This window comes from Pituophis catenifer, unplaced genomic scaffold (assembly GCF_029215685.1).
Source record: "Pituophis catenifer annectens isolate HBS135680 unplaced genomic scaffold, rPitCat1.0.hap2 SCAF_7, whole genome shotgun sequence".
Taxonomy (NCBI): Eukaryota; Metazoa; Chordata; class Lepidosauria; order Squamata; family Colubridae; genus Pituophis; species Pituophis catenifer.
Genome location: NW_027256887.1, coordinates 33,729,987 through 33,744,802, shown reverse-complemented (window position 1 = coordinate 33,744,802; position 14,816 = coordinate 33,729,987). Strand labels below are relative to the sequence as shown.

General features: G+C 39.6%; 1 protein-coding gene across 1 annotated transcript in view; it reads right to left on the bottom strand.

Annotated features, from left to right (window-relative positions):
- Nucleotides 1-14,816, bottom strand: part of TMEM117 (transmembrane protein 117) — a 473,220-nt gene that overhangs the window by 20,644 nt on the left and 437,760 nt on the right. The gene's annotated exons all lie outside the window — the stretch shown is intronic.

The window sequence follows — 14,816 nt, the reverse complement described above, 5'->3', positions numbered from 1 at the left end:
TAGACAGATTAACACCAGACAATCAAACATAAAACAATACCCTAATCAAGGAACCACACCTCCACCAAAACAGGCAGGGAAAGCTACTGTATATAAATAGGGAGCAAACAACATACTCATTAGCAATGGTGATGTTACTTAATCTCTATAATATATTATACTATAATATAAGTATACACTAATACTATAATTGTGGCAGTGGTGGGATTCAATTGGTTCACACCCCTTTGGCCGAACCAGTTGTTAAATTGCTGGCTGGCCCCGCCCCACCCAATCACTACTTATTGGCCTCGCATGCCTTGGCTGGTGCCTTAGAGCAGGGGTCCTCAAACTATGGCCTGCAGGCCAGATATGGTCTGCCCAAGCCATTAATCCAGCCCATGGGGGAACACGAGGCTGCCCTGCCCACCTCACCCTGCCCACCCGCTGACTCCCACCCTTCGGCTGAGCGCAGGACTTACCTTAGCAAGCCCTGTGGGCTTGAACTGAAAGGTAAGGCCATCAGAGTGCTTCTGGGGATGGGGGAGGGCAAAAACAGGCCACATGGAGATCCTGGGAGGTTTTTGCATACCCCATTTTTAGCTGGCAGAATGCTTCTGGGGTGGATAAGAGCAAAAACAGGCTACACAAAGGTCCTGGGAGGCCTTTGCACCCCTCGTTTTTGGCTGGCAGAGTGCTTCTGGGGTAGGGGAGGGAAAAAACGGGCCACACAGAGGTCCCGGGAGGCCTTCATGCCCCTCATATTTGGCTGGCAGAGTGTCTCTGGGGTGGGGAAGGGAAAAAAACTGGCTAGGAGGCCACTGAGGGGCCTGTTTTTGCCCTCCCCCACTCCAAGAAGCACTTTGCCAGCCAAAAAAGGGGCATGCCTTTCGCTGAGGAAAGAGCCTGAAGATCTGCCAGGAACTTCAGCTCTACCGAGGGGGTGGGAGCCAAAGGGTCCCAATGGGAGAGGTTGTGCAATGGTGGCAAATCTTTGAGCTCTTTCCTCAGCTGGTAGCTTCCTCAGCCGGTAGCTCTCCTGCCCTACATGGCAGCCACCTTTTGCTCTCGGCCCAATGGCGTCAGCTGCTCTGAATGACCTTCCTTCCTTCCTTCCTTCCTTCCTTCCTTCCTTCCTTCCTTCCTTCCTTCCTTCCTTCCTTCCCTTCCCTTCCCTTCCCTTCCCTTCCCTTCCCTTCCCTTCCCTCTGACAGCTACACAGTGGGAGGGCTGTGCAAGTGATGGAATGCTGGAAGCCAAGTGCGGTTCAGTCTCTGGGAGAGGCATCTCCTGGCCCCACCCTCAGCTGGGTCCAAGGGCAGCCACAAGGGGACTCATACTTTGGATGGCTGTAGTGTCACTCTGCCTCTGCTTCTTAGTCCGGGCTTCCTCAGTCCTGGATTTTGGGGGGTGGGGATCAACCAGCACGCTCCAAGCAGGAAAGCAGCTGGCCCAAAAGAGGCTCCTGCAAGCTGGAGGGCACCTGTTGATGAAGCGGGGCTGGTGAGACACAAGCGAGATAGGGAGCGTGCACTGCAACAGCCACCCCTGCCACCTTCTTCCCCTCCTGCCACCACCGCTTGGCTGCCTGCCCTTCTCCCACTTGGCACTCAGCAGTTACAGGTTGCTGGCCGGTGAGGCTGCCTGCCCCCCTGAAGGAGGATGGCCATCTCTGCCCCTGGAGAGGGAGGCAGGAAGGGCTGGCTGGCCAGTGGATCACAGTGCCAGACACACGAAGTCCTTGCCTGAGCCTGTTGCACACATTTGGCATATGCAGAGGAAGCTCCAGGGTGACCAGTGATATTCCAAAAGTGGATTGAGACTGCTGCAATGCAAATAGAATAGAATGGAATGGAATGGAAATAGGAGAGAATGGAATGGGAATCGGGATGGGATGAAATGTGATGGAATAGCAATAGCAATAGGATGGAATGGGAATGGGAATGGGAATGGGAATGGGAATGGGAATGGGAATGGGAATGGAAATGGAAATGGAAATGGAAATGGGAACGGAATGGAATGGAATTCAGCAAGATTTCTCTTCCCCACCCCCATTTGCTCTTCTAGCACACTTTTCTTTCCTGATAAGAAGTTCTAGCACACTTTTCTTTCCAGGGAGAGGGAGAGGGAGAGGGAGAGGAAGAGGGAGAGGGAGAGATGTTGATTGTAAGCTCCTTGGGGCTGAGAAGATTTGCTGCAAAACTGAGTTTCCTGAAGTGGACCACTAGACTCCTAAACAACTTTAAAAAACCATCTAGTAAAATGAAAAGTCAACCAAAAGAGCAACATTCAAACAAAAGCAAATAAAATACCCCCAGGAGCAAAACAAATTAAAGTTTAATTTGTGTGTATTATTTAATGGACTGCTAAATTGGCAAAAATGGACTGCTAAATTGGCCATGCCCACCCAGTCACATGCCCACCAACCACACCCACCTAGCCATGCCCCCAGAAACTATTATTAAATTATTTGAATCCCACCACTGAATTGTGGGCATCAAATGCTTCAAAAAGCCCACAAATGGGAGAAATCTACATGTAGGCAAATCTTCACTAAAAAGGGAACAAATCCCACATGCAATAGTACTGATTATTTTACCTATTCGGGTAATGAAATGTCTGCAACGAAACAACCATGCTCCAAGAGCACTGTTCTGCCCCAGCTACGGACCACAAAGAACGCAGCACACACAAAGTCCATACAAACCTTAGTTTACTAATTAAGGATTATTAATGAGCTTTCTTAGTAGTTGTTCAAACACAAGTACAGTTTAAATCAGTCTTTTCTGAACAAGGGCTACATTCCTGTTAAGGAATGTAACTTCATTAACAGCCAACAGGAGTCCAAGGAATAATAGCTCAATTCTGAGGCACAGTCTTTCAGATAACTGTAAGCTTACTGTGGTTGGCAGAATGCCCAGAAGCAATTTGCAGGAAAAATGACAAGAGAGAAGCAAGAGCTGATCAGATGTTTCTGGCGTCAATACGCGAAGGAATATGAACGAAGTTGTTTTCTGCAAATTGCCTCAGTCATCGTCATTCCTTAAATAGGTTAGGGGAGTGGCCAATTAGCCCCAAGCCATACTCTTGAGGAGACCTCCTCCCGAGGAGCCATTCCTGCCTTTTGGCAGCTCTGCGCGCCCGTGCATTGAGAAGAGGCTCCTCCTCTTCTTCCTCTTCACTTATGGGAGCTTCTGGAGGTTCTGAATGTTTCTTTTATTTCTTTTATATAGGCCCAATAATCAGGATGCAAGTCATGAGAACATAAACAGTATTTCTTTGTTTCTATTGCAGGAGATCATCAGGCAAGTCAAAGGAACTGTTCAGGACATCAGAATATATACACAGTAGGAGGAGTCAAATGGTAAGGAGGAATCAGTGGGTGGGACAATTGATGTATAGATGATTAACCCTTACATGACTTTAAATATGTTCATATAGTTAGGTATTTTCAACATGCAACAAATCCCACTCTAAAATACCTAACGGTTGTCAATATTACAATTTATATACATATATTCAATTTCGAAGTTAGATAAGTATGTTGTTTAACTGGTAAAGGTTTTGTTAAAATGTCTGCAACTTGTTCACTCGTATCACAATGAATAGCTTTAATGAATCCCATATTAGATAGCTGTCTGACATGTTTATATTTTATATCTATATGGCGCGACCTTTGACCTATTGCTTCAGAAGTTGAAATTTCTATGGCTGCTTTATTGTCCTCATGGACGGTTATGGGATAATAGGGTTCAGACCAGATGTTAAATAGTAGGTCGTTAAACCACGTTAAATTATTGGTTGCTTTCGATAGACAAATATATTCAGCTTCAGCTGTAGAGGTTGCAATTAAATTTTGTTTACCGGTGTACCAATAAACGGGACAATTGTTTATAAGGAAGACATAACCAGATGTGCTTTTTCTACTTTTTGAATCTCCGGCCCAATCCGCATCAGCATAGCAAGACAGAATAGGTTTTTCTGAATCTACAGGTTCTAAATATAAACAAACATCAGTGGTGAATTTTAGATATCTAAGGACTCTTCTTACCTCTTCCCAATGATATGTATTAGGATTACTTACATGTCTAGACAGGAGCTCTAGCTTGGGTGGGAGCTAAACTATATATCCCACAAAGCCAATGATTAATAGTTCTACAAAAAAGCCATGATTCAAAAGTGGCAGGGCACTTTGGCTTTGTAAAAACTGTGAGACTAATCAAGCGGCAATTTTGGTGGCTGTCACTGAAAAAGTACATAGAGAGCTATGTGGCTAACTACCTCATTTGTGCCTCTGCCAAGAGGAAACAAGGGAAAATACGTGGCTTCTCCAGCCAGTAGCAAATCCCAAAGCCCCATGGAAAGAGATATCAATGGACTTTATTGTAGAACTGCCTGAAAGCTCAGGGAATACAGTGATTTGGGTGATAACCGATCTGTTCTCCAAGCAAGTGCACTTTATACCCTGTCAAAAAATCCCCTCAACATACACTTCGGCTAAACTCTTTGTACAGCACATCTATTGGCTGCATGGTGCTCCAGAAAGAATAATCTCAGATCACAGAGTCCAATTCACTTCACAGCTTTGGCAGGAGTACCTAAAACTTTTGGGGACTACTCAGGGCTCAGCTCTTCACATCATCTGGCTAATAATGGGATGTGTGAATGAGACAATGGTGTCCTGGAGCAGTACATCAGATATTATATTAATTACCAACAGAACCATTGGATGGACCTCCTCCCTTTTGCAGAGGTCACCTACAATAATTCAGTGCACAATAGCACACAGTTCATTCCATTTAAAGTGGCCACAGGCCACGACTTTGTATCCACGAACTACCTCAGGCCATCCCAATTTCTGCATCACTGAAAGATTGGGTTTCCCAGTTACAGAAAACGTGGTCCATTGGTGAGAAAAGCATTGGATGAAGCTATGGAAGCATACAAAAAACAGGCTAATTAAAAAAGTGTCAATCCAAAGGACTTTAAAGTGGGAGACAAGGTCTATCTCTCTACCAAATTCCTACAAGCTAGACAACCATCAAAAAAAATGGGGCTGAAATACTTTGGACCTTTTTCCATCAAAAGGATTATTAACCCAGTGACTGTAGAATTTGAGCTGTCAAAAATGCTCAGATGTGTATACCCAGTATTTCATTGTAGCCTACTGAAACCTGAAATCACATTTTCCTTGAGCCCCAAATTGCAACCACCTTCCAATCCCATTATGATCTAAGAAGAGCAGCACTTTGAAGTCAAAGGCATTTTGGATTCTTGCATACATCAGGGGAAACACCAGCATTTGGTAGCCTGGAAAGACTTTGCCCCCTGAGAAAATAAATGGGTCAACTCCCAACATATTAAAGCCCTCAAACATCTTTAAAAATTCCATGACCAATACCCAGATAAGCTGCATTGAACTGTTTTGCTAATTGGGAAATTTTGTGTATCTCTCCCTCCCCTCTCTTTTTTCTTTTGCAGTACTAACATCTCTGTCAAGGGGGGCAGAATGTCAGCTCAGCTTGAGTCCTCACAGGCATCCTGCCACCAAAAAAAGAAGCGGGGGGGGGGGGAGATGAAATGGCAATAAAGCTGTGTGTGTATGTGACAAGAAATTGGGAGGGGGGAATGGCAGGTGATAAAGACCGAAGCAGCTGGATCCTTTTGTACCAGCATCCCATAGCCAGGTAGGTACCCTGAGAAATATTTGGATTATGCCAAAACATCTCAGTGTTCTCAAAACATTTTGGCGAGCTTCAGTTGGATGGAAGCTGACTTGTCATGGGGGGGGGGGGCATGAGTGCAGTAAATTTCAGAACTGTCTTGGCTTTACTGCAACCAACATCCTTAGTAAAAGAATTCTTTGCTTTAACCAAATGGAATTGAAGGCTTTTTTCCCCTAAGGGGCTGGATGGGGACAGGTCTGACAGACACTTGTTCAGCTAAGAGTAATCCATTGCTTCATGAGTTCATTTGCTTTGTATGATTGAATTCTTTAAACATATATAACAGCCAAAGCAGAAATTGTAAACTTGACTTGATCCTGTCCTATGGCATGCAAGGAGCTTGACTCCATACTTGTTTATTTGGTCTTGTTAAACAATTTAAAATTTTGTTTTTACAACCCTAATGTAACACAATGGAAGAGTTAGCATTTCCCTGTAAGGAAGAAAACAATATCAGCAAACTATTATGTAAATTACTGTAGGGAGTGAGGATAATTTCCCCATCTCTAAATGGGAGGAACAAAATTATTCATTAATGATCTTAATAAAGTACCATGATAACAGATGCTAATATACTCATTATGGCAAGACAACTAGTGATTAAGCCTGCATAGTGCTTTTGTGATGCAAAACCAACAGCAGTCTTATGGTATGATGAAGGTGCTCAAAGGCAATAAAAATAAGTGTGCCTTTTAAACAACATACTCTCCAATATCCATCAAACTTTCCAAGGAAGCAGAAACAACTGCCAATTCATCAGCTATGCAAAAAATAAGCAATCCGAAGGACTTGTTTACTCATATGTTATCCTGCCTTTTATTTATACAATACAGCAAACAATAGCAAACAAACTATGGTATGTTGCTATGCCTTGGAAGTTGGAATGCATGAGGAAGATGCTCAGCTAGACCGGCAGGAATGCCAGCCTATCTCCTGGGACAGTTGTGGTGAGACATTTAGAGTTGAAATGCACATATGGTTATTTTAAGATAATGTTTAGAGAATGGAAATAAATTCAACCGCTGATAGGGCAATTCAGAAGATGAATGTAACAGCGAGTGACTTAGCTAGACAGAGAATCTAAACCTCACCACCCTTTTTTTCCTGCCAATTATTTCAGGCACCATACCAAGCCAATCCACTTTGGAAATAATTTTATCGTTCAAGAACTACTGCATATCTGGAACACTGCTAGTGGAAAATTTTGTATTTGTATGTTCCTATCTATATAAACTTTGTGTGAGAAAATCAGGATGTCAGAGAGATAGTTCACAATATATTATGGTCAGTTTATTTATTTAGCTGGCTAAAATTAATACTCAAATGAGGACTGCTATTTATTTAGATTGACTCTAAATCTTCTTCTAGCCAAAGAAGGAGGAGTCAGTGGAAAATTTAAACTAACCAATTGCTGTATCCAGATAGATGTTAGTGGAAAAGCAATTGAAGAAATCACAGACGTATGAAGAAGTTTGCCCACATTCCTGTTCAAACCTAGGATGGAATCTTAGATACCTCCAGATGATTTGAAGGAATGTTTGGAGATTAGAAGATAATTTTCTCATAGCTCTGGCCTTTGGAGGATTGATGATATTATCTTGTTTGATACCTGTAATAAGATCAGTTGTTACTAGCACAATTTCTGGAATAACAGTTGTGACTTTGGGAAGTCTGCCAAGGTTCTTCCTTTGACAAAGTAAGACAAGTCTGCCAAGGTTCTTACTTTGACACCAGTATCCAAGCAATATTCACCATTGTTCCAGCAATAGGAAGCATCCTATTTCCTTAAAAAAGGAGAAATGAAAGGATTAGAGCATGCACAGAGTGTACCTAACTCAATTTTTGATTCCCTGCAGAGCTGAGCTCCATAGTGCAGTACCTGAAAAGATAAAGCCTCCAAGCTAATTGTCAAATAGCCTTGCTTGTAACTTAAAATTGTATTCTCAGCAACCTAATGTGAGATAGCACCCCCTAACAAAGCTCTGGGTTATATGCCAGAAAATGTATTATTTTCTCCTTTGTGAGGTCCATTGTTTTTAGAGCACTGAGAAAATCATGAGGTATGTATGAACCATGGATATGAAATAATGTTTCTATAGCAATGACGATCTATTCAAGCAATATGTGTAGACTATAAAAAGAAAAAAAATTGGTTAGCATGCACACTGCCTTGCTGTTTAAGGTGGGAGATTAAAGGTTGACCAGTTTTGCTTTCTGATCAAAAATAAAACTGATGATCAGTTGCCTTGTGTTCAGAGTTTCATTGGATTTATCAAATTCTGAGCTGCAGTCAAAAACCTTACACTCAGACTATTTGTTTATTTAGCATATGGCAAATACATGGACTTATGTTCAAATGTTAATGTCCAGTCCACACAGCCATTCAATGACAGGGTGGTCTATGTTGAAAAAGTCAGACATTGGGCCGATGTAAGCTCTTGATGTTGTTTATCCATTGCCATGTATTTAGAGAGCCATGAGTTCTACAAAGATGTCTTTCCTTTCATCAGCAGATGGCACTCTCAACTTAGATTTCAGTATTGCCACTACTCAATCCTCATTTTAGTTGTAAATCAATTATAAAAGCAGAATAAGTTTTATGTAAATGATTCCAGCATTTTATAATGCCTTCACAGTACCACGCCTTCCCAGTTTAAGAGTCCAATTTTCTGTATATTTCAGGATTTATTATTTTTCTCTCTTGCACCTTCCCCTTTTGGTCTGGTATTTTCTCAGAATGCTTAGACACCGCTTTAACAAATAGTTCTGAGCCAATAGTTCTAAATTATTCCTTGGGGTTAAGTATAAGGCTAAAAGGAATAATCTCCCCCAATTTCAGTCACAGTTCACCTACTTTGCTCCAGCACCAGTCTTAGTTGTTGTCCCAGCTTGTTGTCCCAGCTTTAGGCTGTCTCTTCTCCTCGCCGTGTCTGAGAGGGAAAAAGAACCCCGGGTCAGACAGGAGAGCTGCAACTTTCCTCAACTTCACAGGGTGCCTCTCTTTGCTTCATCACCCCTACAAGGCAGCTTTGGCTCCTCTCAGAGCCCACAAACAGGGAGAATTCAACACAGGGAATGCGGAGACCCGTTCCCTGTGTCTGATATTGCCATGATGTCAACCAGAAGTCCCAAGGTCAGACAGGTTTGATGAGGGGGAACGAAATGGGTCATCATATATGTATGTCAGGACAGGTTAAAGTGGTAAGACATGCATGAAAATTGTTTAAGAACTTCTGAAGGTGACGTCATCACGAACGGGTGAGGAAATGGAGGCTCCCTCTCTGATACCCAAATTTCCTCATTAATTGCTCTTTAAGAGCATTCCCAAACTCGGAGGGATCGGGAAACGAAAGAGGAACTCGCGAAGCCCCCTGGTGTTGCGCTGTCATCAAGGAAGTCGAGCGATTAACCTCTTAAATTGGTGGAGAAGAAGTCAGCTTTTTCAGCAGGCAGGAGTGATAGCGCCCGCCCAGACTGAAGCAAAAAGTGGAAGCAAATTCGAGTGACGGTCAGACAGATCACCTACAATAGAGGCGGTTAGCAGGAGGCGCATGATCGAAACAGAGGAAGATAAGTGAAGCTACAACAGCGGTGGTACAAGAGGAAAAGAAAAAAAGCTTAACTCCAGAGTTACTTTGTTTCAAACTGAATTTCTTTGAGCTGGAGGCTGAAGATGGCGTCTTTGTTATGGTTTTGAAAGTGAAAGTCAGAAACGAAAGTGCTTATTGAGAACTTTGCATTGTAAGAGTGGATTAAAGCTGCTGGGAAGTGAGAATTTGTGGAGAAAAGACTATTTTGCCTGATAAATTCAAGACTATAAATTACAAGCACTTTAAAGTTGTTCAAGGGACTTTGTGGCTTTGGGAAAAAAAAAGATCTTTTTCAAAAGGAAAAAAAAGATGGCTTCTAAACAAGTTAAGCCAGGAGTTGTTAAAGGAGGGGGAGGTTCTCCAGTTGTGTCAGTGGTGACACAGAAAGCACAACTTCCGGCTGATTCACAGAGTCAAGAGGCTGCTCTCAATGATTTCAAAGAGTTTATGAAAGAAGCCATGAATAATCAAGCAACAGCAATGAAAGAAGCTATGAATAATTAAGCCACAGCAATGAATAACTTAACAGTACTTGTGGAAGGGAAATTAAAGAAAGTTGAGGAGGATATAAAGTCAATTAAAGAAGTGGTTGCAAAAAAACACGATGAAATAAGAGATGATATTGTTTATGCAGTATCAGGATTGTCAAAACTTGTTATTCAGTTGGATGAGAAAGTGGAAGAAATTAATGAAGCCAATTTAAATTTGGAAAGCAAAATGGGAGATGTCATGACCAAAACAGAGAAAGTGGATGATGAATTGGTAATGTTACAATACAGGTCCATGGAATTTGCTTTGAGATTGAGAGGCCTGAAAGAAAACAGCAAAGAAAATTTAAAGGATATTTGTGCTGATGCTATTGCAGAGATAATTAAAGAAAAACCAGAAGATGTGGCAAGCCGAATTGATAAAATCTACAGGGTTAACTCCTGGTTGGCAAGACAAAGACAGCTCCAAGAGATGTGGTGATTTATTTTACAACTAGGAGGATCAGAAATGATATTTTACAAGCTCCCTACAAGAATAAGGTTCTGGTGGCTGGGCAAGAAGTGGTGGTTTTGAAAGAGATCCCTCCAAAGATGTTGAGAAGTAGAAAGGACTTTGGCTTTTTGGTAAATGAGTTGAGAAATCAACAAGTGGCATACAGATGGGACGTTCCAACTGGTCTAATAGTGACTTTTAGTGGAGAAAGATACCGGTTAAACACAGTCTGGAAGACAAAAGATTTCTATGTTAATGTTTTAAAGGCTGGATACCCACCCTCACCAGGGGGGAGCAGAAAGAAAATGGAGATGATACAACAAGAAAAAGATGGAAAGCAGATACAAACTTATGCTGAAGTTGCAGCTGGAGGAATTATCACGGAAGAAGATCTGGATCTTGGGGGCTTACCCCCAACTCTGGAACCACTCAAGAAGGGAGAACCAAAAGCACAACAACTGACCCGATCAACTTATAAACTTCAAGAACAACAGTTAAAAATGCAACAATCTCAAGATCTATCTCAAGAAGTTCAGAAAACAGAAGCGGGGGGGGCAGACTGAAGAGTAAGGTGGAGGAGGATCTTCAGCTGATGCTTATGCGGCTTTGAAAAGCTAAAGATGGCAACTAAATTTCTATCTTGGAATGTTAATGGCTTAAATTCACCACAAAAAAGAAAGAAAGTATTTCATTACCTGAAACAATTTAACAATGATGTTATTTGTCTGCAAGAAACACATATTAGATTATTAGACCAAAAATATTTGATAAATTCAAGATTAGGTACACACTTTGTGGCATCAGTGCCAGAGAAGAAAAATGGGTTAGTTATATATGTAAAGAAAGGATTATCAGCTAATTTAATCGAGGCAGATGATCAAGGAAGATACATCGCAATTGAATTATTAACACAGACTGGAAAAATGCTTTTAATTGGAATATGTGCCCCTAATCAGCAATAAGACAAATTTTATAATTTTTTACACACTAAAATAATATAATGGGATTATAAATCTTTTATATTAATGGGTGACTGGAATGGAGTAATAGACACACAGAGAGATAAAAGAAGTTTATCCAAGATTTCAACACGTGCAAAATTACCTAAATCTTTTTTTGATATGATGGAAGATATAGAACTGAGAGATATTTGGAGAGAACGCAATATGGAGGAAAGAGATTTCACCTTCTTTTCTGATAGACATCAATCCTTCTGCAGGATTGATTTTATACTACCACAAATGATTTTATTTCTAGGGTGAAGAAGACCAAGATATGTCCAAGAATTTTAACTGATCATAGTCCGGTTTGGGTGGAATTTGAACAGGAGAGGGGAGAAAGGAGGTCTTGGAGGTTAAATGAAAATTTATTTAGATATGAAGAAAATGTGACAGAGCTTAAAAAACAAATGAAAGAATTTTTTGCTATTAATATGAACAAGGGTACTTCTAGTAAGGCTTATATGAGGGGTATGTTAATACATATGAATAATAAACATAGACTAAAACAACAAAAGAAGTGGAAAGAGATAGAGGAAGAAATAAAAAAGAACAATTACTTATACTTAATCCAGGAAATAAGAAGGTAAAAGAAACAATAAATATATTATGAGGGCAATTTAATATGTTAATGGCTGATCAGATGGCAACTAGCTTACAATATGCTAAACATAATACATTTTGTAATGCCAATAAACCAGGTAGGTGGTTGGTTTACATGCTGAGGAAAAAACAGAAATCACGAGTCATTGGTAAAATAGAATATAGAGGTAAGGAAGTTTACCAACAGAATATGATTAAAAAGGCTTTTTTAGAATTTTATACAAAGTTATATGCTAGTGACTCAATACAAGGTATAGATATAGATAGATACTTAAAGGAAGGGAATATTCCGGAATTAACGTTGGAACAGAGGGAAGGATTGAATCAACCAATAACTTCTGAGGAGATCATTGCTGCAATTAAGCAGTTAAAAACAGATGGATTAACAGCTGTTTATTATAAGAATTTACAGCTTGAAATGGTAGAACCACTTAGAGCTTTATTTTGTAAAATTCAATTAGGGGGAGGAGTTCCACCTCTTGGAGAACAGCTTTTGTTTCACTGATTCCGAAGGAAGATCAAAACTGTATCATACCTGAAAATTTTAGGCCAATTTCACTTTTGAACACTGATTATAAATTTTTTGCTAAGATATTAGCGAACAGATTAATGCCAGTTATGCAACAAACAATTCATAATGATCAATCAGGTTTTATAAAAGGGAGGCAAATGAAATATAATGTTAGACAAATTATTAATTTATTGGAATATTTGGAAAAAAATAACCAGGTCCCTGCAGCATTCATATTTTTGGATGCAGAGAAAGCATTTGATCAATTGAATTGGCAATTTTTGTTTAAGATAATAGAAAAAATGCATTTTGGGGAGTATTTTATACATTCAATTAGAGCAATATATCAGGAACAAACAGCACAAATAACAGTTAATGGAGGCCTAACAGAAGTCTTTAAAATTGAGAAAGGTACAAGGCAGGGTTGTCCCTTGTCGCCATTGTTGTTTATCTTAACTTTAGAAGTTTTGTTGAATAAGTTACGTGAATCTGATAAAATAAAAGGAATTGTAATTAGACAGCAGGATTATAGATTAAGAGTGTTTGCAGATGACCTGGTTGTTACTTTATCTCAACCTATAGAAGTGGTTCCATATATGTTGGACATAATAGGTCAATACGGTAAGGTATCTGGATTTAAAGTAAATCAACATAAGACAAAGATGATAATTAAAAATAAGTCCATATCTCAAAGAGAAGATTTAGGGAGAATAACGGGGTTTGAAGTAGTTAAAAAGGTTAAGTATTTAGGAGTATATATTGCAGCCTCAAACACGAAACTGTTTAAAAACAATTATGAAGTTCTTTGGCAAAAAGTACAGAAAGAAATGGAAAATTGGAAAAAGCTACAACTATCATTACTGGGAAGGATAGCAGCAATAAAAATGAATATTTTACCTAGGTTCTTATTTTTGTTTCACGTGATACCAGTGCTTAAGAAAGACGGAAATTTGTTGGAATGGCAGAAAGGGGTTAATACTTTTATTTGGGGTGGGAAGAAACCAAGAGTGAAACTGAAAATTATACAGGATGTATGTGAGAGAGGAGGTCTTAAAATGCCTAATTTAAGATTGTACTATGAAGCGGCTGTTTTATCACAAATTAGCGACTGGTTTAACTTAACTGAAGAAAGAATGTTAAACATAGAAGGCTATGATTTGTTATATGGATGGCATGCTTATCTGTAATATGAAAAAAAAAAGTGGATAAAGTGTTTAAGGGTCATATACTTAGAAATGCGATGTTGAGGGTTTGGAAAAAGTATCAATATAAGTTAAACTATAAGATACCCATATGGGCAAATCCTAGACATGCAATAGAAAATATAAGTATAGAGCAAAAAACAGAGGTGATTACTTATAAAGAGCTTCTTCTTTTGGAAAGGGGTAATCTGCAATTGAAATCTTTAGATGTACTAAAAGAAGAAGGGATAATTTATACTTTAAATTAATTTATAATTTATACTTGGTTTCAGTATCAGCTTCAAGCTAGATGGAAGGAAGATCAAAAAATTGGTGTTATGTAAAATGAGGAAAATTTGGTGAAACAGATTAGAGATCAAAGTCAGATGCATATTAAAAGGTTGTATAATGCTTTATTGGAAATAGATTCAGAAACGGAATTGGTTAAGGATTGTATGATAAAATGGGCACAAAACTTTCAGGAACCAGTGATGATGGAAACATGGGAAAAGATTTGGGTCAGAAATGTTAAGTTTACGCAAGCACAAAATTTGAGAGAGAACTTTTATAAAATGTTTTATAGATGGCACTTAGATCCTAAAAAATTATCATGTATGTACCCGAATTTGTAAACTAAATGTTGGAGATGTGAATGTGATGATGCAACCTATTATAATATATGGTGGACCTGCAAGGAAATCAAGGCATTTTGGATAAAAATTTGGTGGGTGATGCAGAACATTCTGAAAAAAAGATTGAAATTTACTCCTCAATTGTTTTTACTGGGTATAACGATGGATTGTACAGTATTAGAGACTAAATTAATTTTGAACTTAATATCAGCAGCAAGGTTGTTGGTAGCGCAATACTGGAAGAAGGACTCTTTGCCTACTATTGAAGAGTGGATACTGAAAGTAACGAACTTAGCAGAAATGGCAAAAATCTCAGCGTATTTGAAGGACTATACACAAGAAAGATACGTATCGGAATGGAGAAGATGAATTGATTATATTCAAAATAAGTATCAGATAAGAAAATATCAAATAGTGTTATGTATGTATCTATTTTGTGCGAGAAATTCAAATGCTCTGTGAATTGTGATTGGTTAACGGTTACCCCTGAAAAGTATATAAAGAGGGCTGTTGCCTGTGTTCCTTTGCTGAAGTCTCACCCTGAATTAAAGAGCTGTTGTCACTAGCCTGCTTGTGCCTCTCGTTATTCCCGCGCTACAACATTGGCGATGAAGG